Genomic DNA, 12,394 nt, shown 5'->3' with positions numbered 1-12,394 from the left:
TGATTCCATGTCTCCTTACCTATTCTTCATACCTCCCACCTTTGGTAACACAGAATGCATAACTGTGGTGTCTCACACAGCTATTAGTTTTAACTGAGAGATTTGGAGGTTGCCTTTTTTTTTTTAAATATACCTCAAATGAAAAGACCTAGATGGAGCAGGTATATGTGACTGAAATTTTTTCTAATGAAACATACAATGTTAGCAGAACACCTCAATTGTAGCATGACACTAGAGCCAGAAGCATAAATTCTGGCTCATTAATGGCCTAGTCAAAATCAGAAGAAACTCAATTGAGAAGGCAATGGGAAACTGAGTTATCCTGACAACCCATGGGTTGTATCCCATCTTCCCCAGCCTATGCAAACTCAAGTTGAGAAAGGGGCCAATGGGCAGGATACTCAGCGTAGACTAAGTCTAACTTCAAGGGGAGACAACAACTTTCCCTTCTCATGCCTCAACAAGGTGAGTGTAGGGACCTGCAGGAGGAAGAGCCTGATGGAGCTGCAGGCACCTTCGCTGTCGTCACCGGCTGCCCGTTCCCTGCCGCCCGCGTGTCTGCAACCCTATTGGCCTGCCCTGCTTAGGGAAGGGGTCTCGCTGTTCCCCTTCCCCGCCCCGCCCCCCGCCCCGAGTCCGGAAGCGCCTGGCCAGCTCTTCCTCACCCTGAGGTCTCCCTCCCGCCCCCGGAAAGCTGACCAGCCACCAGCAACCCCCAGTGTCACCATGGCAACTGCACCATACAACGACTCTTACATCTTTAAATATACTATTATCGGGGACATGGGCGTAGGAAAATCTTGCTTGCTTCATCAATTTACAGGAAAAAATAATGATGGCCGATTGTCCTCACACAATTGGTGTCGAATTTGGTACAAGAATAATTGAACTTAGTGGCCAAAAAATTAAACTTCAGATTTGGTATACAGCAGGACAGGAGAGGTTTAGGGCTGTTACTCGGAGCTACTACAGAGGTACTGCGGGGGCACTTACCGTGTATGATATCACTAGAAGAAGTCCATATGACCACTTAAGCAGCTGGTTGACAGATGCAAAGAATCTCACCAATCCAAATACTGTAATAATTCTCATAGGAGATAAAGCAGATTTGGAGGCACGGAGAGATGTTACACATGAAGAAGCCAAACAGTTTGCTGAAGAAAATGCCTTATTGTTCCTTGAAGCAAGTGCAAAAACGGAAGAGAATGTTGAAGATGCTTTCCTTGAAGCTGCCAGGAAAATCTGCCAGGATGAAAGCCTGGACCTAAATGCTGCTGGTGTACAACACAAACACAGAATGAGTCTGGTGTACAACACAAACCTTCAGCTCAACAGGGAGGCCAGCTAAGCTGTGAACCCCAACCTCAGAGAGAAGGCTGTGGCTGTTAGTGACCTCTTCGCTATGGCCCTCATTTGACCTTTCACCCCTGTCAGTTGGAAGCAGTATTTTCAACTGCCTCGTTGTCTTCTGTACATCTTACTGGGTTTAATTAAAAAGAAAGGTAAAGGTAAAGGTAAAGGCCCTCCCATTGATCGTCGATTTGCTCGAGCGGGCCCAGTAACGTCTCCATTGGAGACTTTGTTGTTACTGTGTCTGGCATATCGAATTTATTACTGTGTCTGGCACAGCTCTGTTGTAAAGACAGTGTAACACAATACTAAACTGCTAACAACTAGATGTAATCAGGTTATCAAAGGCAAGTAGAGTAATAAATCTCTCCTGCAATTCTAGATTTACCATGCAGGAGACGATAATTAAAAAGAAAAAAAAAAAGAAAAAACAGCTCTGTTGTAAAGACAGTGTAACACAATACTAAACTGCTAACAACTAGATGTAATCAGGTTATCAAAGGCAAGTAGAGTAATAAATCTCTCCTGCATGGTAAATCTAGAATTGTTTTCCCCTCTTGATTGTCTTCTCATAGGTATGTCACCAGCACATAATTTAAACTGAACACTGATGCTGTCTTCCTGATTTTTATCTCTTTATGGGCAATGCTTTGTCTCACTGTATGGTTTAATTTGATGGTATCTTAAACCTTTTTTTCCATCTTTTACTGTTAACGTATGTCTGTTGTAACCAATGTTTATTGCTGTGAAATGACTTCTGGTAGTTGAGAAAGGGTTCTATAACTGCTTTTATTTTGTTTTTGTCATATAAATTCCCTCGTGTGGGTGGAATCTTTCTTGAGGAGGTTTGCTTGTTAGCCTTGCACAGAAAAAATAGCCATTTATCTTTTCCTCTTGTGCATAATAGCTTTCTTTTTTTTAACACCATTTTATTCCTTTTTCTTTAGCAAAAAGTAAATATGTATAAATTTTGAAGGAACTAAACTAAAAATACATTCTGTGTATATTATTTTAATGAAGAAAATAAATTTATTACTGGCATTGGAACAGTATAAAATACCAGTTTGCACAGTATGACCTATATGGGACCATGTTACTCCCTTCCATTTCACACAAGGAAATAGACACAACTGCAATTCAAGTAATACTGTCTCTACCTGTTGGTGCTGACAGTGTTGGGGACATTATGCTGAAAAGAACGCCTGGTGTGAGAGGATTAACACTAGCAGATTCTGTTCCATCTTTGCACTGTGGCTGACCTGCTGATTTTCTTAACTGTTCTGTGGAATCGACAATGTGCTAACCTGCTTTTCTCTTTTTGTAAACGTTTTGCATTACAGGCTGCATTTCTTGCCTTACTGTATAGAAAAAAAAAAGAAAAAAGGCTGGGATTATTATTGTACATTTTAAACTTTTATACCTTTTTCTTCTTGGAATGGTGAGAGTATGAAACAGAACCACAGGTCTGCTGTTAAGGGATTTTAAAATGTGCATTTTTCTTTTATTTAATTTTTTAATTTGATTTTTCACTATGAACAGGGGTTACTCCTGGCTCTGTACTCAAGAATTACCCCTGGCGATGCTCAGGGGACCATATGGGATGCTGGGAATTGAACTCCGGTCGGCCATGTGCAAGGCAAACGCCCTACCCTCTGTGCTATTGCTCCAGCCCCAAAATGTGCATTTTTAACACTACTGTAGAATAATTAAAAATATCCTTTGTATTGTTAGTGTGAGAGGCTATTTTATGACACTTTGACATAATTGTTTTGTAGAAGAGAAAGTTTCTAGTGGTATTTTCATGTTAGTGATGATATACTTGCACTAGGTGATTTTACCATTGAAAGGATACTGTATTGCAAGGGAAAATAATCTTGTTTAGACATCAAATTTTTGATTTCTAAGTTCTGTTGATTGATAACTAAGTTGATGGTTTGGACTTCAAATTGAGAAGTTTTTTGAAGTGAGGTAAACCTCAGCATATTTATATAAAATAAACTCAGCTGCTGTGTTTAAAATACACATCTCAAATCCCTCTTTACAGATATGGAAGAAAAAAATACATCCTTTTTGGGTTGTAAACATGTAGTAGTACCGAAGTATTGTATAGTCATTGTTAAATAAAAGTCAATACTGGAATGCGCAGATAGTAGGATCTGGTTAATTTGTGGGCTGGTTTACATTTGTGTCTTTAAGTTAAACAAACAAAAAAGCTTCCTGGAGTAGATTGGTCTATTCTGTTAAAGACTTAACAGTGATCCATTTTGCTTACACTGCAAGGACTGCACAGGGATCATGAACTATGGTGTGTATATATATTTACAAAAATAAAACAAACCAACCACCCATTGGGATATAAGGTAGCAATCACAACCTAAAGATTGCTAGCTTGTTTAGGTGCAATACCCTGATTCCCAAAGTTAGTTACAGAGTTGGTCTTATTGTTTTTGTGACAGGATTTATTCTGGCTGGTGTACACTTCATTTGATGTAACAAAATGTTATTAATCTAAATATTTGTAAATAAAGTACCTATATCTAGATAAAAAACAAACAAAAAATAAAACAAGGTGAGTGTAGCCAAACGACATCACTGTGCTCCTTGGAACAACAGAAATGACGCCATTCTAGGACAGTCTGACCTACTGTGCATGAGTCTGATAGCAGTGTGCGCATCACCCCAAAGCTTGTGAAACACTATAACCATAACCAAGGGAGGAAGGAAACTAAACACTTAAATATCTGAAACCAAATTCCCAAAGTTTGGAATTGGAGCCATTCCCACAATACTTCCAAATAGGCAAGACCAGGTTCAGACTCTTATCATATGTGCCTCACTGCCCCAGAGGACAGACTGGTGGAAACACAACATGAAGAGAGTGACCATCTGACCAGCATATGTTGAATCTGTGGCAAAAACAAGTTCACAGGAGGGAAGCCTAAGCCACAGCATGTGGCGGTAAGAAGTGTTGAGCAACCGCCCTGACGCTAGGACCCCAGGACATGTCCTCAGGCATACTCCTCTTCCTCATAAACAGTGGTGAGAGAGCTCCCTGACTCAAGGGTGGCAGAAGGTTTGAGAAGGAAGGCCAAGTCTCACCAAGGCCCAGGAGTCACTACCTTTCATAGAACAGCTTCCCTCTTGGGCAGGGTTTGTACCAGCAATTCCTCTGGTACTTTCTACAGGTTCTCTAGAATTGCTGAAAGGCGCCCTCTTTGTCAAAGATTAGCATTTCTTAAGATTGAGATTCTGGGGAAATTCATGTGATACTGATGGAGCTGGGTTTCTCTCAGAGAAGGTTTGAACTCACAACATTGCTCTTTCCATGGAAGTAAGGTTTGTAGAACAGAGGCATCCGAGTGTTCACTGGCCAGCGGCTCTCTCTGGTCAATCTTGTACTACCAAGTCATGTCAGTTCACAGATATTTCACCTCTGCATGTAGGAGCCTCTCTCTCATTATCCTGAGAACTGCAGGTAGAAAGCCCCTGGAATACCAGGATGTTCCCCTGAAGCTAGGCCCCCAGATTCAGTCTACCTAAAACGGAGCCTTGTGCAATCTAAGAGCCTGCTTCCCAAAGCTAGGCGCATTATCCTGGTTCCAGAAAAAGAACTCTTCTGAAATGCCCATTCTAAGACCTTGAGCCAAGACACACACACACACACACACACACACAGACACACTCTCAAACACTCACACACTCAAGAGAAGTTCTCCTTAAAGAGCATTTCTTTTATCACGAGGTACTGCCAGACTCCAGCAGTGTTTTTACCCCTGTGATGGTCCACTGTCCTTGATGATTAGTCAGAGTTCAAGTGTAGATAAAAAGGACAGGGCACAACTTTGCTAGAGAGCAGCACCTGGAGTGTAAATATCAATAGTCAACCCTGGACTAAAAGACCTTCGTCTTAGGTCCCCCCTCAACCCCACTCAAAATTGACTTTTTGTTGATTTTTTTGGACTTACATAATGAATTGCTGAGTGGCATGAAGGGATGGAGATTCTCTAATTATCCCCAGTTATTGTGTCCCAGCATGTTCCTTGAATGAGGATCCTATTCGACCTGCCATCAGGATGGACTGATTGAAGAACCCATCTAGAATAAGACAAGAGAAGAGGAGGATGGAGTATCATCACTAGATAGAGATAAAAGAGGAAATAAGAGTAGGAGTATATGACTTGCCCAAGTAATTAACTGTGGCGGACACACAAAGATTAACTGAGATGGGAACGGATATAACAGGAGTGGGGGAGGGGGAAAGAGAGTGGACAACATAGAAACTTATACAAAATTAACAACCTGTGGGAGGAACACTCATTTCTTTGGCTGTAATTTGCAAAATATAGTCATTTTGAAGTATATCCACCCACTGAGAGAGCACTGTGGGAGTCTAGAATGTGAGAGTAGGAAGCAGGAGCTTGAAAACTGTGGCAAGAATGACCCACACAACAAGGCAGCTTTTGCACTTGTTTCTAACATAACTTAGCCATCTGAAAAAGTTAAGACCATGTGGGAACCATAGTGGAATTCCTCCCTAATATGGAGTGTCAGAGGAACATTAAGATCATAGATTACTCTGTATCCAAGGTAGATACAGACATGCCTGCATGGTGCTCTGAAGCATTAGTCTCTAGTGGAACCCTTCATCTGATTCTGTGCATTCTCTTGAGAGGAAACTTCCCACTAGGCTGCAGACACAAGATTATATAAAGGAACAATTTCAATCGTCCAAGTCCACTTCTGCTGCCAATCAGGCCAGTCAAACGTTCCTCAGAGTGGATGGATAGAGAAAGAACTTCATTAGGATTGTGGCTGAAACTTGGGAGATGGTGGTCTCAAAACCTTGAGATCCAGAGTCTCTCACGATTACAAAATAAGATCCTATCAGAATGATCTTGCAAGACAGTGTTGGAATATCCAGGAAACAATAATAAAAACTTGAGTGGGCACTAATGTATTGGAGGCAGGTCCTTTATTTATTTATTTATTTGACTTTAAAAATTTTGTTAAATCACCATGACAGTTACAAGCTTTCATGTTTGGGACACAATCACACAATGATCAAACACCCATCCCTCCACCAGTGCATATTCTCCACCACCAATATCCCCGGTATACCCCCCTTTCCCACCCTCCCCCTGCCTTCATGGAAGACATGATTCAGCAAAATCTCTCTCTACTTTTGGGCATTATGGTTTGCAATACAGACCCTGAGAGGTTACCATGTTTGATCCTTTATCCACTTTCTGCGCACAGGAATCCCGACCGATTCCTCCAGCCATCTTTTTCTTAGCAATTCCTTTTCTATTCCAGCTGCCTTCTCCCCTTTGCTCATGAGGCAGGCTTCCAGCTATGGAGCAATCTATCTGTCCCATGTATACTATCCTTAGGTGTCAGCCTCTTGTTTTATACTCCACAAATGAGTGCAGTCCTTCTATGCCTGTCCCTCTCTTTCTGACTCATTTCACTTAGCATGATACTCACTGTCTATCCATTTATAAGCAAAGCTCATGACTTCATCTCTCCTGACAGCTGCATAGTATTCCATTGTGTAGATATACCAAAATTTCTTTAACCAGTCATCTGTTCTAGGGCACTTGGGTTGTTTCTAGATTTTGGCTATTGTGGACAGTGCTGCAATGAACATATAGGTATAGATGTCATTTCTACTGTGCTTTTTTGCATCCTCGGGATTAATTCCCAGAAGTGGTATTGCGGGGTCATATGGAAGCTCAATTTCTAGATTTTGAAGTACTGTCCATATTGTTTTCCAGAAAGGCTAGACTAGTGGGCATTCCCACCACCAGTGAAAGAGTGTCCCTTTTCCCCCACATCCATGCCAGCACTGGTTGCTTTTGTTCTTTTGAACGTGTGCCAGTCTATGTGGTGTGAGATGATATCTCATTGTTGTTTTGATTTGCATCTCCCTGATAGCTAGCTATGTGGAGCAATTTTTCATGTGCCTTTTGGCCAATTGCATTTCTTTTTTGAGGAAACTTCTGTCCATTTTATCTTTCCATTTTTTGGATGGGGTTGGAGGCTTTTTTTCTTGTACAATTCTACTAGTGTCTCGTATATCCTGGATATTAATCCCTTATCAGATGGGTATTGGATAAATATTCTTTCCCATTCTGTGGGCTCTTTCTGTATTTTGGTCACTGTTTCTTTTGAAGTGCAGAAGCTTCTTGGTTTGATATAGTCCCATTTGTTTATGTTTGCTTCCACTTGTATGGTCAGTGCTGTTTCATCCTTAAAGATGTTTTTAGCTTCAATGTCGTGGAGAGTTCTTCCTACATTTTCCTCTATGTACTTTATGGATTCATGTCTGATATTGAGGTCTTTAATCCACTTTGAGCTGATTTTTGTGCCTGGCATTAGACAGTTCATTTTTTTTTGCAGGTAGCTATCCAGTTTTCCCAGCACCACTTGTTGAAGAGGCTTTCCTTGTTCCACTTCACATTTCTTGCTCCTTTGTCAATGATCAAGTGGTCAAATATTTGGGAGTCTGTGACAGAATATTCTACTGTGTTCCATTGGTCTGCAGGTCTGTTTCTAGCCCAGTACCATGCTGTCTTAATTACTACTGCTTTCTAGTACAGTTTGAAGTTGGGGAGGGTGATGCCACCCATCTTCTTTTTCCCAATGAGTGTTTTAGCTATTCGTGGGGGTTTATTGTTCCATATGAATTTCAGGAGTGTTTTGTCTATTTCTTTGAAAAATGTCATGGGTATCCTGGTAGGGACCACATTGAATTTGTATAGTGGTTTGGGCAGTATTGCCATTTTGATAATGTTAATCCTCCCTATCCATGATCAGGGGATGTGTCTCCATTTCCTAGTGTCCTCTTTTATTTCTTGAAGTAGTGTTTTGTAATTTTTCTTGTATAGGTCCTTCACCTCCTTGGTTAAGTTGATTCCAAGGTGCTTGATTTTCTGAGGTACTATTGTGAACGGGATTGCTTTTTAATGTCTATTTCTTCTGCTTCATTATTTGTATATAAGAAAGTCATGGACTTTTGGGTGTTGATTTTGTAGTCTGCCACTTTACTAAACCGACCTATTGTTTCTAGGAGCTTTTCTCTAGAATCTTTAGGGTTTTCTAAGTATAGTACCATATCGTCTGCAAATAGTGATAATTTGACCTCTTCCTTTCCTATTTGTATTCCCTTGATACCTTTCTCTTGCCTAACTGCAATGGCCAGGACTTCCAGTACAATATTGAATAGGAGTGGTGAAAGTTGGCAACCTTGTCTTGTGCCCAATCTTAGGGAGAAGACTTTTAGTTTTTCCCCATTGAGAATAATACTTTCTTTGGGCTTGTGGGAGATGGCTTTGAGTATATTGAAAAAAGTTCCTTCAATGCCTATTTTGCTGAGATTTCATCATAAATGGGTGCTGAATCTTGTCAAATGCTTTCTCTGTGTCTATTGATATGATCATATGGTTTTTATCTTTTCTTTTGTTGATATGATGGATTATGTTGATTGATTTCTTAATGTTAAACCATCCTTGCATCCCTGGGATAAATCCTACTTGGTCATGGTGTATGATCTTTTTGATGAGTCGTTGGATTCTATTTGCTAATAGTTTGTTGAGTATCTTTGCATCTGTGTTCATTAGGGATATCGGCCTGTAATTCTCTTTCTTTGTGGCATCACTGTCTGCTTTTGGTATCAGGGTGATATTTGCTTCATAGAAACTTTTCAGAAGTGTTTTTGATATTTCAATTTGTGGAAAAGCTCAAAGAGGATTGGGAGTAAGTCCTCTTTAAAGATTTGGAAGAATTCACTAGTGAATCCATCCAGGCCAGGACTTTTGTGCGTGGTGAGACTTTTTATTACTGTCTCAATTACCTTGATGGTGATAGGTCTGTTCGGGTATTTCAGGTCTTCTTGGTTCAGCCTTGGGAGTCTGTAGGAGTCTAGGAATTTATCCATTTCCTCGAGGTTTTGATGTTCCGTGGCATAAAGCTTCTCAAAGTACTCCCTGAGGATCCTCTGAATTTCTGTGGTTTCTGTTGTAATGACCCCCTTTTCATTTCTGATTCGGTTTATTAGGGTTTTCTCTCTCCCTTTCTTCGTGAGTTTTGCTAGAGGCTTATCAATCTTGTTTATTTTCTCGAAGAACCAGTTCTTGGTTTCATGGTTCTTTCGAATTGTTTTTTGGCTTTCCATCTCATTAATCTCTGCTCTGAGTTTTATTATTTCCTTCATCCTGTTCAGATTGGGCTCCTTTTGTTGGTCATTCTCCAAGCTCTTAAAATGTGAGATTAGGTTACTTATGTCAGCTCACTTCTCCTTCCTGAGGAATGCTTGTAGATCTATAAACTTTCCTCTTACAGCTTTTGCTGTGTCCCATAAGTTTTGGTTACTCGTGTCCTCATTTTTGTTCATTTCCAGGAATGTTTTGATTTCCTATTTGATTTCCTTTCTAAGCCACTCGTTGCCAAATAGTGTCCAGGTGTTTGATTTAGTTTTCTGTTTTTGTGTGTGATTTACTTCTAATTTCAGCACATTGTGGTCTGAGAAGATTGTTGATACAATCTCTATCTTCTTAATTTTATGGAGGTATGTTTTGTGGCTCAGCATGTGGTCTATCTTGGAGAATGTTCCATGCACACTTGAGAAGAATGTGTACTCAGCTCTTTGAGGATGAAGTGTCCTGTATATATCTACTAAGTCTCTTTCTTCCATTTTTTTCCTCAGATGTGAAGTATGTCCTTTCTAAACTTGAATCTGGTTGATCAATCAAGAGGTGATAGAGCGGTGTTAAAGTCTCCCACTAGTATTGTGTTGCTATTGATGATGTCTTTCTTCAAGTCTATGAGTAGTTGTTTTAAGTACTTTGCTGGTTCCTCATTAGGTGCATATACATTTAGTATTGTAAGTTCTTCCTATTGTATGGGATCTCTTTTTTCCCTTTCCTTTTCTTCCTCTCCTCCAGTCATTGTGGTTCTCATTAGAGAGTTAGGGAGGCCTCGGATGTGTGTAAAAGCTCAGGTCAACCTTACCCATTCTGCTGCCCAGCATCTACTCTGCCAGAGTAGCTACTACCTGGGAGCCAGGGCAATAGGACAACAGGTAGAGCATTTGCCTTGGACAGGGTCACCCTGTTCAATCCCTGACCCTGGTTCCATCCCCAACATCCCATATGGTCCCCTGAGCACTGCCAGAAGTATTTCTTTTTTTTTTAAATTTTTTTTTATTAGTGAAACACCATGAGGTACAGTTGTAGATTTACAATTTTTTGTGCTTGGGTTTGATTATACAATGATCAGATACCCATCCCTCCACCAGTGCCCATTTTCCACCACCATGGATAATATCCCCCCTACCCCCATCCCTCCATCCCCCCCTGCCTCTGTGGCAGGGCAATCCCCTGTGTTCTCTCTCTTCTTTTGGGTGTTGTGGTCTGCAAAAGAGGCATTGAGTGGCAAACATGTTCAGTCCATAGTCCACTTTCGACATGCATCTCCCCTCCTGGGAGGGTCCTCCAAACACCCTTTATTTGGTGTTCCCTTCTCTGTCTGAGCTGCCCTTTCCTCTAGAATGCCTGACTGGCCACTAAGCTATGGAGTAATCCTCCTGGTGCTGATCTCAGCTATTCTTGGGTATTAATCTCATATTTTGTTCTTTTATATCCCCCAGATGAATGCAATCTTTCTATGTCTATCCCTCTCTTTCTGACTCATTTCGCTTAGCATGATACTTTCCATGTTGTACCACTTGTATGTAAATTTCATGACTTCATCTTTTCTAAGAGCTACATAGTACTCCATTGTGTAGATGTACGAAAGTTTCTTTAACCAGTCATCTGTTCTTGGGCATTCAGGTTTCTTCCAGTTTCTGGCTATTGTAAAGAGTGCTGCAATGAACAAACAAGTGCAGATGTCACTTTGACTATACATTTTTGCCTCTCTGGGATATATTCCCAGGAGTGCTATTGCTGGGTCAAATGGGAGCTCAATTTCTAATTTTTTGAGAATCGTCCATACTGTTTTCCAGAAGGGCTGAACCAGCCGACATTCCCACCAACAGTGAAGGAGTGTCCCTTTCTCACCACATCCGCGCCAGCATCGGTTGCTTTTGTTCTTTTGAATGTGGGCCAGTCTCTGAGGTGTGAGATGGTATCTCATTGTGGTTTTGATCTGCATCTCCCTGATGATTAATGATGTAGAGCATTTTCTCATGTGCTTTTTTGCCATTCGGATTTCTTCTTTGAGAAAGTTTCTGTTCATTTCATTGCCCCATTTTTGGATGGGGTTGGATGTTTTCTTCTTGTGGAGTTTAACCAGTATTTTGTATATCCTGGATATCAACCCCTTGTCAGATGTGTATTCGGCGAATATCCTTTCCCATTCTGTAGACTGTTTTTGTATTTTGGTCACTGTTTCTTTGGAGGTGCAGAAGCTTCTTAGTTTAAGATAGTCCCATTTATCTATCTCTGTTTTCACTTGCTCGGCCAGTGGCGTGGCATCTTTGAAGATACCATTAGCTTCAATGTCATGGAGGGTTTTGCCAACTTTGATTGAACACAGGCCAGCAGAATGCAAGGCAAAGGCCCCACCTGCTGTACTATCACTCCAGCGGGAATATTTCTTGAATGAGGAGCAGATGTTTAAGTGCGAACAGGTTTCTCACAGTTCCTGCAAGCTCTGCACCTGTCACATCAACCCCTGCTGCCTGCTTTCTTCCCAAGCAGCACAGTAAGAGGAGGAATGAGGAGAAGCTTCCAGAGTCTCTGTTCCAGATGTTTCCTTCTCTGTTCAGCTGCCTATCATGGGCTCCTGTGGCCCCTCCTTACACTTTCATGCCCTCAGTATTGGGTTTTCATGCACTGTTTCCCAGAAACACATACTGCCGGATCCCTAATTATCACCTGTTCCCTTTCTCATAGTGAAAACACTAACGATTCAATAAAATATGGGTAGAGGTAATAAAGACTTTCCAAAGAAAACATATAAATGCCTACAACACCACAATTTTTTTCTCTCTTCTGGAATATAAACAGAACCATAATGCAGTGTCACCTTACAGACTGTTGTC

At 41.0% G+C, this 12,394-nt stretch overlaps 1 pseudogene; it reads left to right on the top strand.

Moving 5' to 3' along the window:
* Window positions 1-726: 726 nt before the first annotated feature.
* On the top strand, window positions 727-1,501 carry LOC130017182 (ras-related protein Rab-14-like; annotated as a pseudogene).
* Window positions 1,502-12,394: the final 10,893 nt, after the last annotated feature.

Source organism: Sorex fumeus, unplaced genomic scaffold (assembly GCF_029834395.1).
Source record: "Sorex fumeus unplaced genomic scaffold, SorFum_2.1 ptg000178l, whole genome shotgun sequence".
Lineage (NCBI taxonomy): Eukaryota > Metazoa > Chordata > Mammalia > Eulipotyphla > Soricidae > Sorex > Sorex fumeus.
Note: the sequence above shows the minus strand (reverse complement) of the source record. Positions and strands in the feature narration are given on the sequence as shown.